The 17,083-nt window shown below is 45.5% G+C and overlaps 1 long non-coding RNA gene across 1 annotated transcript; it reads right to left on the reverse strand.

The window, feature by feature from the left end:
- Window positions 1-6,745: 6,745 nt before the first annotated feature.
- Window positions 6,746-10,679, reverse strand: LOC137211432 (uncharacterized). The gene is made up of 2 exons (XR_010937096.1): window positions 10,408-10,679; window positions 6,746-7,009 (listed from the first exon to the last, which is right to left on the reverse strand). It is a non-coding gene; the product is annotated as an uncharacterized lncRNA (long non-coding RNA).
- Window positions 10,680-17,083: the final 6,404 nt, after the last annotated feature.

Below are 17,083 nucleotides of genomic sequence, written 5' to 3' on the forward strand. Positions count from 1 at the left end.
CTTGTTCCTGATCTTAGAGGCAATGCTTTCAGTTTTTCACCACTGAGAATGTTTGCTGTGTGTTTGTCATACATGGCCTTTATTATGTTGAGGTAGGTTTCCTCTATGCCCACTTTCTGGTGACTTTTTATCATAAATGGGTGTTGAATTTTGTCAAAAGTTTATTCTGCATCTATTGAGATGATCATATGGTTTTTATTCTTCAATTTGTTAATATGGTGTATCACATTGTTTGATTTGCGTATATTGAAGAATCCTTGCATCCCTGGGATAAATCCCACTTGATCATGGTGTATGAGCCTTTTAATGTGTTGTGTTCTGTTTGCTAGTATTTTGTTGAGGATTTTTGCATCTATATTCATCAGTGATATTGGTCTGTAATTTTCTTTTTTTGTAGTATCTTTGTCTTGTTTCGGTATCAGGGTGATGGTGGCCTCATAGAATGAGTTTGGGAGTGTCCCTTCCTCTGCAGTTTTTTGGAAGAGTTTGAGAAGGGTGGGTGTTAGCTCTTCTCTAAATCTTTGATAGAATTCACCTGTGAAGCCATCTGGTCCTGGACTTTTGTTTGTTGGAAAATTTTTAATCACAGTTTCAATTTCATTACTTGTGATTGGTCTGTTCATATTTTCTATTTTTTCCTGGTTCAGTATTGGAAGGTTATCCCTTTCTAAGAATTTGTCCATTTTTTCCAGGTTGTCCATTTTATTGGCATAGAGTTGCTTGTAGTAGTCTCTTAGGATGCTTTGTATTTCTGCGGTGTCTGTTGTAACTTCACCTTTTTCATTTCTAATTTTACTGATTTGAGTCCTCTCCCTCTTTTTCTTCATGAGTCTGGCTAATGGTTTATCAATTTTGTTTATCTTCTCAAAGAAAAAGCTTTTAGTTTTATTGATCTTTGCTATTGTTTTCTTTGTTTCTATTTCATTTATTTCTGCTTTGATCTTTATGATTTCTTTCCTTCTGCTAACATTGGGTTTTGTTTGTTCTTCTTTCTCTAGTTACGTTAGGTGTAAGGTTAGATTGTTTATTTGAGACGTTTCTTGTTTCTTGAGGTAAGCTTGTATAGCTATAAACTTCCCTCTTAGAACTGCTTTTGCTGCATCTCATAGGTTTTGGATCGCTGTGTATTCATTTTTATTTGTCTCTAGATATTTTTAAATTTCCACTTTGATTTCTTCAATGATCTCTTGGTTCTTTAATAATGTATTGTTTAGCCTCATGTGTTTGTGTTTTTTACGTTTTTTTCCCCTGTAATTGATTTCTAATCTCATAGTGTTGTGGTCAGAAGAGATGCTTCATAGGATTTCAGTTTTCTTAAATTTACTGAGGCTTGATTTGTGACCCAAGACGTGATCTATGCTGTAGAATGTTCCATGTGCATTTGACAAGAAAGTGTAATCTGCTGTTTTTGGATGGAATGTCCTATAAATATCAATTAAATCTATCCGGTGTATTGTGTCATTAAAGCTTGTGTTTCCTTATTAATTTTCTGTTTGGATGATCTGTCCGTTGGTGTAAGTGTGGTGTTAAATTTCCCCACTATTATTGTGTTACTGTCGATTTACTCTTTTATAGCTGTTAGCAGTTGCCTTATGTATTGAGGTGCTCCCATGTTGGGTGCATATATATTTATAATTGTTATATCTTCTTCTTGGATTGATCCCTTGATCATTATGTAGTGTCCTTCCTTGTCTCTTGTAACATTGTTTATTTTAAAGTCTATTTTATCTGATATGAGTATTGCTACTCCAGCTTTCTTTTGATTTCAATTTGCATGGAATATCTTTTTCCATCCCCTCACTTTCAGTCTGTATGTGTGCCTAGGTCTGAAGTGGGTCTCTTGTAGACAGCATATATATGGGTCTTGTTTTCGTATCCATTCAACGAGCCTCTATCTTTTGGATGGAGCATTTAATCTATTCATGTTTAAGGTAATTAACGATATGTATGTTCCTATTACCATTTTCTTAATTGTTATGGGTTTGTTTTTGTAGGTCCTTTTCTTCTTTTGTGTTTCCCACTTAGAGAAGTTCCTTTAGCATTTGCTGTAGAGCTGGGTTGGTGGTGATGAATTCTCTTAGCTTTTGCTTGTCTGTAAAGCTTTTGATTTCTCCATGGAACCTGAATGAAATCCTTGCGGGGTAGAGTAATCTTGGTTGTAGGTTCTTCCCTTTCATCACTTTAAATGTATCATGCCACTCCCTTCTGGCTTGTAAAGTTTCTGCTGAGAAATCAGCTGTTAACCTTTTGGGAATTCCCTTGTAAGTTATTTGTCATTTTTCCCTTGCTGTTTTCAATAATTTTTCTTTGTCATTAATTTTTGTCAATTTGATTACTATGTGTCTTGGCATGTTTCTTTTTGGGTTTGTCCTGCCTAGGACTCTCAGTGCTTCCTGGACTTGAGTGGCTATTTCCTTTGCCATGTTAGGGAAATTTTCGACTATAATCTCTTCAAATATTTTCTCTGGTCCTTCCTCTCTCTCCTCCTTCTGGGACCCCTATAATGCGAATGTTGTTGCATTTAATGTTGTCCCAGAGGTCTCTTAGGCTGTCTTTATTTCTTTTCATTCTTTTTCCTTTATTCTGTTCCGCAGCAATGAATTCTACCATTCTGTCTTCCAGGTCACTTATCTGTTCTTCTGCCTCAGTTATTCTGCTATTGATACCTTCTAGTGTATTTTTCATTTCAGTTATTGTATTGTTCATCTCTGTTTGTTTGTTCTTTAATCCTTCTAGGTCTTTGTTAAACATTTCTTGCATCTTCTTGCTCTTTGCCTCCATTCTTTTTCCGAGGTCCTGGATCATTTTCACTATCATTGTTCTGAATTCTTTTTCTGGAATGTTGCATATCTCCACTTCACTTAGTTGTTTTTCTGGGGTTTCTCTTGTTCCTTCATCTGGTACAAAGTCCTCTGCCTTTACATTTTGTCTATGTTTCCGTGAATGTGCTTTTCCTTCCACAGGCTTCAGAACTGTAGTACTTCTTGCTTCATCTATCTGCCCTCTGGTGGGTGAGGTTATCTAAGAGGCTTGTGTAAGTTTCCTCATGGGAGGGACTGGTGGTGGGTAGAGCTGGCTGTTGCTCTGGTGGGCAGAGCTCAGTAAAACTTTAATCTGCTTGTCTGCTGGTGGGTGGGGCTGGGTTCCCTCCCTGTTGGTTGTTTGGCGTGAGGCGACCCAACACTGGAGCCTACCCGGCTCTTTGGTTTGGGCTAATGGCAGACTCTGTGAGGGCTCACGCCAAGGAGTACTTCCCCAAACTTCTGCTGCCAGAGTCCTTGTCCCCAAGGTGAGCCATAGCCACCCCCTGCCTCTGCAGTAGACCCTCCAACAGTAGCAGGTCGGTCTGTTTCAGTCTCCTATGGGGTCACTGCTCCTTCACCTGGGTCCTGATGCGCACACTACTTTGTGTGTGCCCTCCAAGAGTAGAGTCTGTTTCCCCCAGTCCTGTCGAAGTCCTGCAATCAAATCCTACTAGCCTTCAAAGTCTGATTCTCTAGGAATTCCTCCTCCCGTTGCCAGACCCCCAGGTTGGGAAGCCTGATGTGGGGCTCAGAACCTTCACGCCAGTGGGTGGACTTCAGTGGTATAAGTGTTCTCCAGTTTGTGAGTCACCCACCCAGCCGTTATGGGATTTGGTTTTATTGTGATTGCACCCCTCCTACCATCTCATTGTGACTTCTCCTTTGTCTTTGGATGTGGGGTATCTTTTTTGGCAAGTTCCAGTGTATTCCTGTTGATGATTGTTCAGCAGTTAGGTGTGATTCCGGTGGTCACTCAAGAGGGAATGGAGCGCACGTCCTTCTACTCTGTCATCTTGAACCAATCTAATACATTCCTTTTTATATCATTTTTTAAACCTTTGAACCTACTCAAATTATTTAAACGTACTGAGCAAGGAAAAAAATTTTTTCTACTTCTTTAATGTTGCATCTATACGAGATGATGGCTGTTCACTAAACTTTTTGTGGTAATCATTTCATGATGTACATAAATCAAATCATTATGCTGTACACCTTAAACTTATACAGTGCTATATGTCAGTTACATCTCAATAAAACTGTAAAATAAATAAATAAAGGTACTGAAACATTTTGAGGGGAAGAGATTCTTAAATGACCAAACGAACTGAAGAGCTATGATCCTGCATTAGGCAAGCCCCCAAATCTCAGAGAAAGAAGACAGAGGCCAGAGTTGATTTTGCAACCAAGAAGGTGATATCCCTGTGTGCTAGGTTACATTTACCAGGTGACTTGGGTCTGTGTGACCCGGTACTTCTGAGAGGTCCTGAATGTGTGAGGGTAAAGTGAGGGAGGTGTTAGGTTGTGTTTGTGGGGCTGTGTGTGGGGATGTCACAGTGTCCAGACTAGGGCAACCCTAGATGACCGTGTTAGCTGCAAGATTTGGTGGTAGACTGGTCTGGACAAGGAAGGTGTTAAGCACTGGATTGTGTTCCCTCAAATTCATTTGTTGAGGTCATAACGCCAGGACCTCAGAATATGACTGTATATGGAAATTCTGTCTTTAAAGAGGTAATTAAGTCAAAATAAGGTCATTAGGGTTGGCCTTACTCCAACATGACTGGTGTCCTTATATGAAGAGGAGATTAGGACACACACATGCACTAAGGGAAACCACAGGAAAGCACTGGGAGAAGGCGGCCATTTGCAAGCCAAGGAGAGAGGCCTCAGAAGAAACCACTCTTGCTGACACATTGATCTGGGACTTCTAGCCTTCAGAACTATGAGAAAATATTGACACCACCCAGTCTGTGGTACTTTGTCATGGCAGCCACAGAAGGGGACTGGAGGGCAAGGAGAACAGCTTTGCTAAGAAAGGGGTGAGCCCAGGAGAGAAGCAGGGGTGAGGTGGGGTGGCGGTGATACTGAGGGAGTCACAGCTTTGGGGGATCCTGGGAGAAAAGGAAGAGAGGGAGAGCATCGAAGAGAGGAAGGAGGACCGTGTGTGTGGCGGGGGTGGGGTGGTGGTGGAGGGCAGTGAGCAGAAGGCAGCAAGTCTCTCATTTCTCTCTCTTAAAATCCCATTTTCCCCAGAGCCAGCCCTTCCCCAGGGCTACACTCTCAATGTCCCTCTGTTCTGCTTCGGCAGCAGAAGGTCTGGCTCTTAGGAGGGGCCTATGTAGAGCCGTGCCGCCCCTCCCCACCATCTGACGGCCCATTGTGCCCTCAAAGCTTGGAGGGGTGATTCTGAGGGGCACATTCCCTCGGCTCCAGGAAAATCTCTGGCTCCCAGGGCTCCCCGGTGCAATCGGGAGCAGAGGGGGCCGGCTCCCATGCTGGGGAGGGGGCTGCAGGTGGGGGATGGGCAGCCGGGGAATGACTGCGGCCTCAGCTGGCGGGGCCTCCTCCTGCCACCTCCGCCCCTCGGCCCTGCGGCAGCTGGGCCCGCGCCCTCTCCTTCCCCCAGGCTTTTGTAGCTCCAGTTTATTTTCCAGTTAATGAAGTGCGGGGAGGCTGCGTCCTGGCTGCTGCCCCTGGAAACGCTGAAGTTCTGAAGGCATCTCCTCCCGGAGGCTGCAGCCTGCGCCCTCGGCCCCTTCCTCGCCCGCCCCTGCCCCAGGCGGCCTGCGGGTCCCACCTGCCAGAGCGTCTGCCGCCTGGGGCCTCACCCCACCAGCCCGGGACCAAGGCCAAAGCAGGCGTCCTAGGGTGGTGTGAGGGAGGAAAGGAAAACCCTGCAGCCGAGGCCTAACTCTCCTTCTGCCGTTTGCCGGCTGTGTGTCTTCCAGCAAGTCACTCAGCCTCTCTGAGTGTAAGACGAGCGGTGGAGTCTGGGAACTTAGCTCTTCTCTTTGGAGTCAAGGGAGGTGAGGGAAACAGGGCCTAGGTCGCCAGAAACAGAGAGGAAACAAGCTTCTGTGTTTATCCAGGCTTTGCAGCCTCCCAGCTGAGCAACCTGGAGCAGGTGACCTAACATCTCGGGGATTTTAGTTCCTTCATCTGTCAAATGGAGGAAACAAGCAGTTGCCAATGGGGCAAACAAGTAGTTATTGAGGGGGTAACTGAGATAATTCACAGTTAAGCATTTATAATAACGTGGGCTCATAATAAAAAGTGCGGCCATTATAATTATTATTATTCAGCATTACCTTAATAAAATACCAATGCTGTGGGCAAAGATCAACCCTACTTTACGGGCCCTGAAGCTTATACCATTTTGGTTTTTTGTTGGGGAGGTGGTGGGGAGGGTCCTTAATAAAGGAAAGGAACATGCAAAATTATAAACGCAGAAGTAGGTAAGAAGTGACCATTTATTTTAAAAATGAAAAAAGGATTCATAACAAGCTACAGGTTTTAAAAAGTTGACAAATCAAAAATCATTAAAAATCCAGAAAAGTGAAATAATCATTTTTATTAATTAACTGCCTGACGCACCCATATAATATTTTTCTCTGCATTTTCGGCTGTGTCCCCTTTGACTGATTCCTCATAATGATTCTATAATGGTTTTAATAGAGAGAGCAGAAGCGTAATTCAGCTTTCCTCTGGAATGGTTGATCAAAATTTATCTTTTTATTACTGATAGTCTTTAAAAGTGTCTTTCAACTTTAAAATTGCTATTGGTAATACCATCTATAATTTTAAGTTTTTTGTCATTTTTGGAAAAAGAAAAACCGCTACACTTTTTTAAATTGTTTATTTATTTATTTATTTTTGTCTGTGTTGGGTCTTCATTGCTGCGCGCGGGCTTTTCTCTAGCTGTGGCGAGCGGGGGCTACTCTTCCTTGTGGTGCGCGGGCTTCTCATTGCCATGGCTTCTCTTGTTGCGGAGCACGGGCTCTAGGTGTGAGGGCTTCAGTAGTTGCGGCACACGGGCTCAGTAGTTGTGGCTCGTGAGCTCTAGAGCGCAGGCTCAGTAGTCGTGGCGCATGGGATTAGTTGCTCCGCAGCCTGTGGGGTCTTCCCAGACCAGGGCTCGAACCCGTGTCCCCTGCATTGGTAGGTGGATTCTTAACCACTGCGCCAACGGGGAAGCCCAAACCTACACACTTTTTAAAAAAATAATTGAGCTGTAAGATATCAGGACAGTTCGAGTTTTCTTATGTTGTAACTAATCTTAAATACTTGTTATAAAGGACACCAGTTACTATTAACCAGTTTGTCCTCATTGTAGTGGTCTATTATGAGTTTTATGTTATCTTTATCAAATCACTAAGAAATTTAAAACTTTTCCCACTGTAATTGTATGTGTTACCCTCTTCATTAATTGGATTATTAAAGAATCCCAGAGCCTGTTAGAAAACTATCTCTTCCCTTTTATTTTTCTTGGCCGTGCTGCATGGCATCCGAGATCATAGTTTCCAACCAGGGATGGAACCCACGCCCTCTAAAGTGGAAACACGGAGTCCTAACCACTGGACCGCCAGGGAATTCCCACTATCTCTTCCTCTTAATGCAGCGTCTCTTTGGGGGTAATCTGAGTTTTGTGTTACAATTCCCGTCCTAATGTCGGAATAATTTCTACCTAATCATCTCATATAAAAACACACAGGAATCATTTTTGTGTGGTATATTTATAATTTATATGCTACCTCATTAGGCATATTCCTGACAGGAAAGAACTTCCATTTTGACAAAGCATCAGTGAGAACCAAACCCAACACTTGCCATATTACACATCAGGTGATTAGAAGAATCTTCCACGGACTAGATTCCGCTTTCCGTGCCTCCAGGTCCGGGTGCTAGAGGACACGTTCTTGGCACCACAACCCTCTGGCTCTGCATCTGCATGTCCTGATGCTGCATGAGTCAGCTTGGGGACCGTAGGAGCATTCCCGGAAGCCATCCCAACACCAGAGAGTTAGTATAACCATACATGCAAGTGATTGTGAGCTATACCACATAACCCTTTAATCCAACCTAAATGTACTCCCAACTAAATTTCCCCTTAGCCAGACTCCCAGAATGCCCGTGGCTTCTCTACCACCTGACAAGAGGCGAGGTGGAGGTGGAGGGGAAGTTATAATGAAAAGAAACTAAAGACACAATCAGTTGTGATTACAATATCTTACTCTTGCAATTTTTTTTTTTTTTTTTTTGCGGTACGCGGGCCTCTCACTGTTGCGGCCTCTCTGGTTGTGGAGCACAGGATCCGGACGCGCAGGCTCAGCGACCATGGCTCACGGGCCCAGCCGCTCTGCAGCATGTGGGATCTTCCGGGACCAAGGCACGAACCCATGTCCCCTACATCGGCAGGCGGACTCTCAACCACTGTGCCACCAGGGAAACTCACTCCTGCAATTTTTAGGCAGAACCACATGAACGCACTGGCAGGGTACAACCCAGGACCTTAGAAGGAACAAGTGAGCTTCATTAACTTCACGATAAGTTTGCCTCTGCTTGTAGACTCTTGGGCCAGGTATAATTTTATGGGCTCTAGAAGGTTTCTCTATAGTACCCCCAAAATGCCTCCTTATCAAGTATAAAGATGTCTATAACTACACTGTCAGACATATATTTCTTTGGTTAAAATATTGCCCCAGTGCTACTCTCTTTTAAAATGTATCTGGGAATTCCCTGGTGCGCCAGTGGTTAGGACTTTCACTGCCAGAGGCCCAGGTTCAGTCCCTGGTCAGGGAACTAAGATCCCACAAGCCATGTGGCATAGCCAAATATATATATATATATACATATACATATATATATATAATATATATAAAAAATATATATTATATATCTGGTGGGGGAGGATATGGAGTCTTTCACATTTTAGTATAAACTCATTTGACAGTGAAAGTTTAGAGCAGTAAGAGAGCTCTCAAGATTGTGGAATAACACTTTAAGAAAGAGACTGTATCACCAAAGGCAAACTTCTTTCAATTCACACTTTGCACGGGGAATGAACGTGCTGGATTCTGCAGCCTAATTGGGGGTTGCAAGCGGCCTATGTGAGAAGGTGGAGTTGTGGGGAACACCTCTAGGAACTCAGCATCATTTTTAGTCACTTTTCAACTCTGAGCAATAATAGAAGAGATAAGAATCCCTTATAATATTAATAGCAATTCTTTAACGACATCACTTGGCTTGTTAAATATTTTGGATTTTATTCAGTGCCTTAAGCCACATGCTGGTGGCCCAGCTGAGGGTGAGTTGGGAAGACACATAATTGTTCTGATTTGCTCTGGCTTGCTTCCTGCATGGTCACTCTGCCCCCACTTCCCAATCTCTGCTTCCCAAACTCTGCTTGCCCGAGACCATGACTCAGGTCCCAGCCTAACTGAATTACACCACCAACACCCTACTCCCCACCCACCTTGGGTACTTTCTAGTTCCCACTTTCCCAGAGGTAAGCATCTGATGGTTTGTTGGTGAGAAAGAGAATCTCAGTTCATCGTTGCTTCTCTTTCCATTTAAGACTCTAAATAGAGGTGGCGGTAAAATTACCCAAGAAGATCCAGAAGCAGAGGAGGAGAGATGGAGAGGAAAGCCGGTGTCCTGAGCAGTGGGTGACTGCCAGGTGACTGTTTATCTCAGTCTCTCTCACTGGCTCTGAGCTTTCTTTCCCCCATGTAAATGAGGTAGGAGAGGGGTAGGTCCCCAGAACACAGAAGGGCCTGGGGCTTCTTCTTTCAAAGCAGTGATTCTCTCACAAGCCTCCTCAGAAAACTCCACTTTGATAACCCCAGCACCTGAGCAAGCCACCCTGGAACCAGTTGTGAAGAGGCAGGCTGTCAGCTGGCTGTGTGCAGTGTCTTTGAGAAGAGAATGCAAATCCTGGGATATTAGATAGAAACCAGGCTATACAGCACTTAGCGCAAGGTCTCCAGGAATAGAAGAAACATGGTAGACTTTGACATACTTGTTGAGAGTCCTATGGTCACATTTATTGATACTTGCTCTGTACCTTTGGGCAAGCTACTTAACCTCTCTCTGCCTCAATCCCCCTACACAGAAGTGGAGATGTTGACGCCCTTCTAGTCATTGTGAGGACTGAAAATCATGCCAGTACAGCTTCTAACACCATGCTGGACATGTTGTAGATGCTCAGGGGGGACTAGGGTCACAGAAGGAAGAGATATTTGATTGAACAAACATTCTCTGAGCTTCTGCCATGTGGCAGGTCCTGAGAAGACCCTGAGGGAAGAACTAAGATGTATGGGGAAGGGACTCACAGTTCGAGGTGGAAACAAGACATGTCTGTGTGCAAGTTTATCATAGTAAACGAGTGACCTCAAGTTGCAGAGAGTGCAGTCAGTGGCGCTGTGAGGAGAGAACCAAAAGGTACATCATCCCACCAGGCAGCTCAGTGAAAATGCTGCATCTGAGTTGGGCCTTGAAGGAGCAGTTTTGACTGGAGATTTATGGTAGAAAAATACACCACATGGAGGGGAAAGCATGCGCAAAGGATGAAGGGGTGAATCCCTAGGGACTCTTTGGGGAAACTCACCGGATTCTAGGAACCACGTAGCGTATGTGAATAAAGCTGGAAGCTGATAAAGCTGTCCACGGAGCCCAAAGGTAAGTGAAGGCCACGGGGGCCTTGCATGCCTTAAATGTCCACAACTCACTAGGAAACGGGGAACAGGGGCAGGTTTTTGAATGCAGAGTTTTGGAGAGACAGCCCCACTCCTCAGAGCATCCTGGTACTCCCAAAGCAGGGGCCCGGCCCAGCCATCCTGTTTTCGTGAGAAGAGCAGGACTGTGGCCACCATCAAGCAGGAGAAGGAGGGAGGGCAAGCAGGCAGGGAGAAGTACTAGTGAGTTACACCGTTATAAATACACTTTAGGGCCGTGTGACCTGGCCATAAATCGCTGCACTGTGCTCAGGTGATGTCACCCGATGCTTGGCTGTATTTATAGCTTTGTTCACTGTTCCTTGGGATTTTTTTTTTTTTTTTTTTTTTTTTTTTTTTTGCACTTACATGCCATTTCTACTCTTATTCTGGTGCCTGAAGGATGATTTCCTGGAACTTCCCCACTACTTAGTGGAGAAGTTCCTCCTGCGTCTAACTGGATCTGTACTTTGTTACAAGGAACCAGATCCCCCTCTGGATCTGTACTTTGTTACAAGGAACCTAGCCCCCCCTTCTCTACTCCAAGAAATCCTTTGTAGAATTCAGAATGGGGAACATCTCTCTCTTTTTCTCAGTCCTAAGAGCCTCCTGTGTGTCAGGCAGTATGGTGACAGCAGTGAACAGTAGTGGCAGTCTCTACCTATACAGGGTTTACCATCCAGCAGGGAAAACAGACACTGAATACCTAATTACAAGTGTGATTAACGCTGCTGGTGAAAATAGAGGGTGCTTGAGGGCAATAACGAGGTGATCTCACCTGTTTGGAGGAATTAGAGAGGCTTCCATGGAGAAGTGACATTCAGTGTGAGGTCTAAGGGATAAGTAGGGGATGAGGGGGGCGGTTCGGGGCCAGGGTGGAAAAGAACATTGCAGGCAAGGGAACAGGGCATGTGGAGGCCTCAGTGAAGACAGATATGTGGCCAGTTCCAAAAACTCGGAGAAGCCTGTCAGAGCTGGAGTATACAGGGCAAGAGGGAGTGTGGGAAGCGGGAGGCTGGAAGGCAAGACAGAGCCATCCCAGGCAGGCTCTTGTAGCTAATGGGAAGATTCTGAGTGTGATCCGTAGGGCAACGGAGTCACCAGTGAGTTTTAAGTAGGGGAACTAGGTGGTTACATTTGAGCTTGAGAAAGACCACTGGGGCTGCAGACACACAGAACTGCAGAGAACAGAGCTGAACAGACACCGACAGGCTGTTGCTGGTGGTCCAGGCAGGAGGGGCCATAGCATACGGACCAAGGTGTTGGCAGTGGAGACGGAAGGAAATGGACATAACTAATAACCACCAACAGGAGCTGGAGACTGGTTAGCGCTGAATGCGGAGGAAGAAAGAGCAGTCAAGTACAGCAGGTCTTTGGTTTAAACAGCAGGATGGAGGCTGGTGCCAGTCTTTTATTTATTTTTTTTAATCGCATGCCTGAGGGATGATTGATGTACAAAATGCTGCACCTATTTCATGTATAGAACCTGATGAGTTTGGAGGTAAACATATCCATGCCATAAACATATCCATCACCTCCAAAAGTTTCCTTCTGCCTCTTTTTATATATTATTATTTTATGTCGACATAAGATTTACTCTCATAGCAAATGTTTGAGTACAGTAGAGCATTGTTGACTACAGGCACTAATCTGCACAGTAGCTCTCTTGGATTGACTCCTCTTGAATAACTGAAACTTTGTACCGTTTGACTAATACCTCCCCTTTCCCCCTCCCCGTCCCCTGGCAAACACCATCCTGCTCTCAGGTAGACCCTCTTGAAGGACCCCCAGAGGAGGAGCCATGTTTCTGCTGTTTTGTTCTTTTTCATCGGGGGCAAATTTTTCCTCGGGATTTACTTTCCCCTAGACCTAGTCCCAGAGCCTAGACTCGGGCTTTATGTGGGGAGGACTTGGGGATGGGGCAGGAGGAAGCTGGAGGCTCAGGCATGAAGGCTGGTGGAGGAGGGGAACTGCCATGCCTGCCAGAAGAGGAGTAGGTGCCAGTGCCTTACTGCTGGCTGTGTCTCAGAGGCTGGAATAGAGGCACTGGAGGGACATTAAATCAACATTCTCCATCTGTCCAGTTAGGCAATGCCACCGAAACCAGCAGCCAGACCCTGCCTGTCAGCCACTGCTAGGCCTGTTCCCTGGCCCAGAAGCCGGGAAGCCAGTGGGTGCAGGGAGGAATACTGTGGCCTGGAGCATGGCTGTCTCATGTAGGAAGACCCACCATGTCATGTGCAGGGAGTAAGGAAATTGGTCCCTGACCCTGGCTCTCCGGAGGAATAGAAGCAGTTCTTAAACAGGGAGCATTTATAGAACACCCCTATATATGTCCTGATGGAACCCCTCAGCAGGCATCTCTAGGGAACGGCCTCTGCCTCCTTAGCAGAAACAAACATATGATGACAATCCCATGGGGCTGTTAGAGCGAGAGGAAACTGAGGCCCAGAGAGGGGAGCTGTCTTATTTAAGGCCATATTTCAGACTTTGAAGATCCTAATTCTCAATACCCAATTCTAGGAAACTTTCCTTGATGTCTCCAAGCTAAGTTCAGTAACTAGTGTTCTGCACTCTTAAAGAAATGGGTATGTTTCTATCTCTGTACTTCCCAACTCAGTTGTAGCTATCTGTCAATCTTTCCCACTAGACTGCGGCTCCAGGAGAGCAAGGGGTGTGTTTTATTCATCTTTGTGTCCTAAGTGCTTAGCCTAGTGCCTGGGCATAGAGTAAGCTTTCAATACATGTTTATGAGATGATGAAATGGATGAATGGGTGAACAAGCTAATTAATTAATCTTAACCCAAACCCTTAGCAAGCCTCTGTTGGGGTTATTAGGACAGGAGTGACTTTTTTTTTTTTTTTTTTGAGTGTTTTAAAAATTTTATTAGTTTTTAAGTTTAAATCATTTAACACTATTAATTTTCCCTTTAAGCACAGCTTTGGCTATATCCTGTAAGTTTGTTTTTGTTTTTTATTGAAATATAGTTGATTTACAATGTTGTATTAGTTTCTTAGTTTCTGGTGTACAGTAAAGTGATAAAGTTATACATATATAGATAGATAGATAGATATACTCTTTTTCATATTCTTTTCCATTATGGTTTATTACAGGTTATTGAATATAGTTTCCTGTGCTATACAGTAGGAATGGGCCTGGGGTGCAGGGGTGGGAAAGTTGCTTATCCATTCTATATATAATAGTTTGTTTCTGCTAATCCCAAACTCCCAATCCTTCCCTTCTGGAGTGACATTGCTAAGGGTTGTGCTTTAAGGTAATGGCCCCCCTTATAATAAGGGTTAAGTAAGCCTAGCTCTATATTTCCATTCACGTGAACCTTATTCAACTTCACCCTTAAACCTACTATGATGTTCAATAACCTTAATACAACTTCAGCCCATAATCTTAGCTGCCAGCTTGAATGCAAACATAAACCACAATTCTCACAGCCAGACCTGATACTAAATAGATCTAACGATGGGTGGTTTTAGGTCTTCGAAGAAGCGCTAGGGAATGCTAAAGATCAGCAGACTGTAGACTTGGGAGTAGGATCCAAGGGAACCAAAACCAAGGGCCAAAGGAAGATGAGAGACTCTCTCTTTCTCGTTGCATCCCCACCTTCTGCTCACTATAGTCTCTGATTCTCAGATACCTACAGGAGACCAGAGCTACATAATGATCAGAGCTGTTTGGACATAAGGGGTGCCTTTGCTAATAAAAGCACTTGGAATGGGCCTGGGGTGCAGGGGTGGGAAAGTAGGAGTTAGCAAGGATCCTGGCCTAAGACACAAGAGGCCTCCCTGGGTTCTGGTGCCAGTCTTACTCTGACTATGACTTACTTTGTGACAGATCATTTCACCATCTCAACGGGGAATGGACCTCATGTTGTCTGAGGCTCCCCCTAGTTCTGGAGCTTGATGTTTGAGTCATTAGTTGACATTACTTTCCAATTTTTCCTGATTAAGTCTATTCCCCACTCTCTCCTCCTCCATACCCACTCCCCACCTCCCTGCCCCTGTCCAGGGCCCCTGAGTGCTGACTCTCTCCTCTCTTTCTCTGAGCTGATCTCCTCAACTGGGCTGCTCATTTGAAGCAGGAATCTTCCAATCCCTGTGAGCTGAGGCAATGAAATCCTCATCAAACCTAATAAGAGGTAACTGGTCCATTTAGCACAAATTGTCCCCCCATGTCGGGATGTGAAACACTGAGAAAGAGGGGGATGAAATGGGTGGGAAAGAATGGACCACAGCTGCTCGAAGGCAAGGCTGGTGCGTGGTAAACACACCCTGGGAGCCTGCCTCTGCCAAGGTCATTCTTTCTACTCCCCTGCCTCCGAGCAGCTTCAGCCTATCCCAACCTCTCCCCAGATATTTTGGACACTCATCCTCAGTAGATAGTCCCTTCTGGGGTCTGGCCTTTAGTCCTTTGCTTCAATAGCAAAGCCTGTCAGCTCCCTCAGACATCCTCTGACACCCAAGCCCCATCCAAGGAGCCTGATTCCTTGGTCCACCATCCCCCAAGGGACCTGCTGCTCTTCTTTCTGCCCCCACTCCCACCCCTTGCAGTACAGATTTGAATCTCTCCTCATCGCCATTAAGAGACTCTGCCTCTACTCTGATCCTCATACATGTCAAAGCTGGGCATCTGAAGGAAGAGGAGAACAAGAGAAAACAGACTGGTGTAGCAGCGGGAAAGCCCAAGGCCTGATATGTGGAAGGACTTACACAGCCACCTGGGCTGGAAGACACAAACGTGGAGGAGGAATGAGGACAAGCCCCTTTGCTGGGAGGACTTTAGAAGAAAGGGTGCCTCTCTCACTGCTCTGGGCTGCAGTCTCTGCAGCAGGGGGAGGGACAGGGTGACCTCTGGCAGCCCCTCGTTCTCAGGGACTCAGGGTTTCCTTTATGGTCAGGATTATTTTCCAGGCTGAAAATCAGGATTTGGCCTTTTCCTTTTGTGTCTCTGGTAAGCAGCAGGAACACAATCCTCCGCCCCCCTCTAGGGGGAAAAAGGACAATTTATCGAATTGTTCTGCTGTTCTCAGCCCTCATTGAGACAAAGAATTCATTTCCGTCTCTCAGGGTGGCTTCTCCTGCTGGTGGTCATAAATTGCCTCACTGCTGATCCCCTGACCTCCTGATCTCTTTGCTTTTGTGCTCAAAAAATTATTCATATTTCTCTTAACTCCATATACAACCTTTGGCTTCTTCTCTCCTTCCCTCAGGGTGACGTAGCATCCTTAGGGATTACTTCCTCTACCTCCACGCCCCGCACACTTCTCCCTGGGCAGGGCCCTGCGCATGGGGATGGAGACTGATCCAGCAGCCAGACCCGGCGAGCTTATTGGGTGCTCAGCACTGTTCTAAGAGCTGTATGGATACTGACCCATTTAATCCTCACAACCACCCCATAAAGCAAGTACTATTATTATCTCCATTTTCAGATGAAGAAATCAAGGATGAGAGAGGGGAGGTAAATAGGCTGCCCAAGGTCACACAGAAAGTAAGGGGCAGAACCTGGTTTAGGACCCCCTCGGGCTGGTTTCCATGCTCATGTACCTTGCTTTCCACTAGTCTGCTGCTTCTCTGATGGGGAGAGGGTGCCCAGCTTCTTCCTTGCCCTCGGGGAGCTCCAGACTGAGAGAACATGCATAGCTCTTGCCCCAAAGGAGCCCCAAGTTAGATGGGGAGGCAGATATCCTGTCCTGGGGAGATATGTCCAGTCTGACAGACTTTGTTTCTGGGGGCATCCATCGGATACTGGGGACTCAGCCCCAGGATGCCCCCAGTTTGATGAGAGCTATGTGATTAAACTCGAGTAGACTCAGTTAATCCAATTAGAATTGTGAACATTCGTTTGAGAGAGATGAGAATGGAGGAAAGTTAAGAGAGCTTCATTGGGGTTCTCCCCAGAAGGAGGGGAGGGCAAAGCAGGATTGGCAATAAACGGAACTGCTGGTAGAGGGAAGAGGGCACGGCAGGCACCTCATGGTGTGCGCCTTTGCTGAGGGTGATGCCTGGAAAGCAGGCGTTTGCTTAGCTCGGTGATTCTCAACCCTGGCTGCCCATCAGAATTACCTGGGGAGGTGTTTTAAAATCCCGATGCTTGGGGCTTCACCCAAGAACAATTAATCTTTGGGAGTGAGGCCAAGGCACTGGTGATTTTTAAAAGCCCCTCAGGAGATCCTAATACACAGCTGGTGTTGGGGACCCCTAGTTGGAGTTAGGGTCTTAAGCTCTGGCATCTGGGGTATTGGCTTTTGTGGAGGGGATTCTGGAGAATTGTGTTTGCTATGAACAGAGCTGGTAGGAACTGGAGATTAAAGGCAGGGAGGGGGAAAGGGAAGTTAAGGGACCACGAGAGGGAAGGGAGGTGACTGCTTTGGATGTTAAGGATCTGGAGAAATTTGGCTTCTCTGTTGCTAGGGTTTCTAGGTGAGATAAGAGGCCAAGGGGAAGGAAAACCTTTGATAAGCCGGTCCCTACTCACACTGAGAATCACCATCAAACCTGAATAGCAGAAGCTGGAAGGTGGGCAAGAAGCACTCACTAAGCTAAGAATATTCTCTT

Source organism: Pseudorca crassidens, chromosome 2 (genome assembly GCF_039906515.1).
Source record: "Pseudorca crassidens isolate mPseCra1 chromosome 2, mPseCra1.hap1, whole genome shotgun sequence".
Taxonomy (NCBI): domain Eukaryota; kingdom Metazoa; phylum Chordata; class Mammalia; order Artiodactyla; family Delphinidae; genus Pseudorca; species Pseudorca crassidens.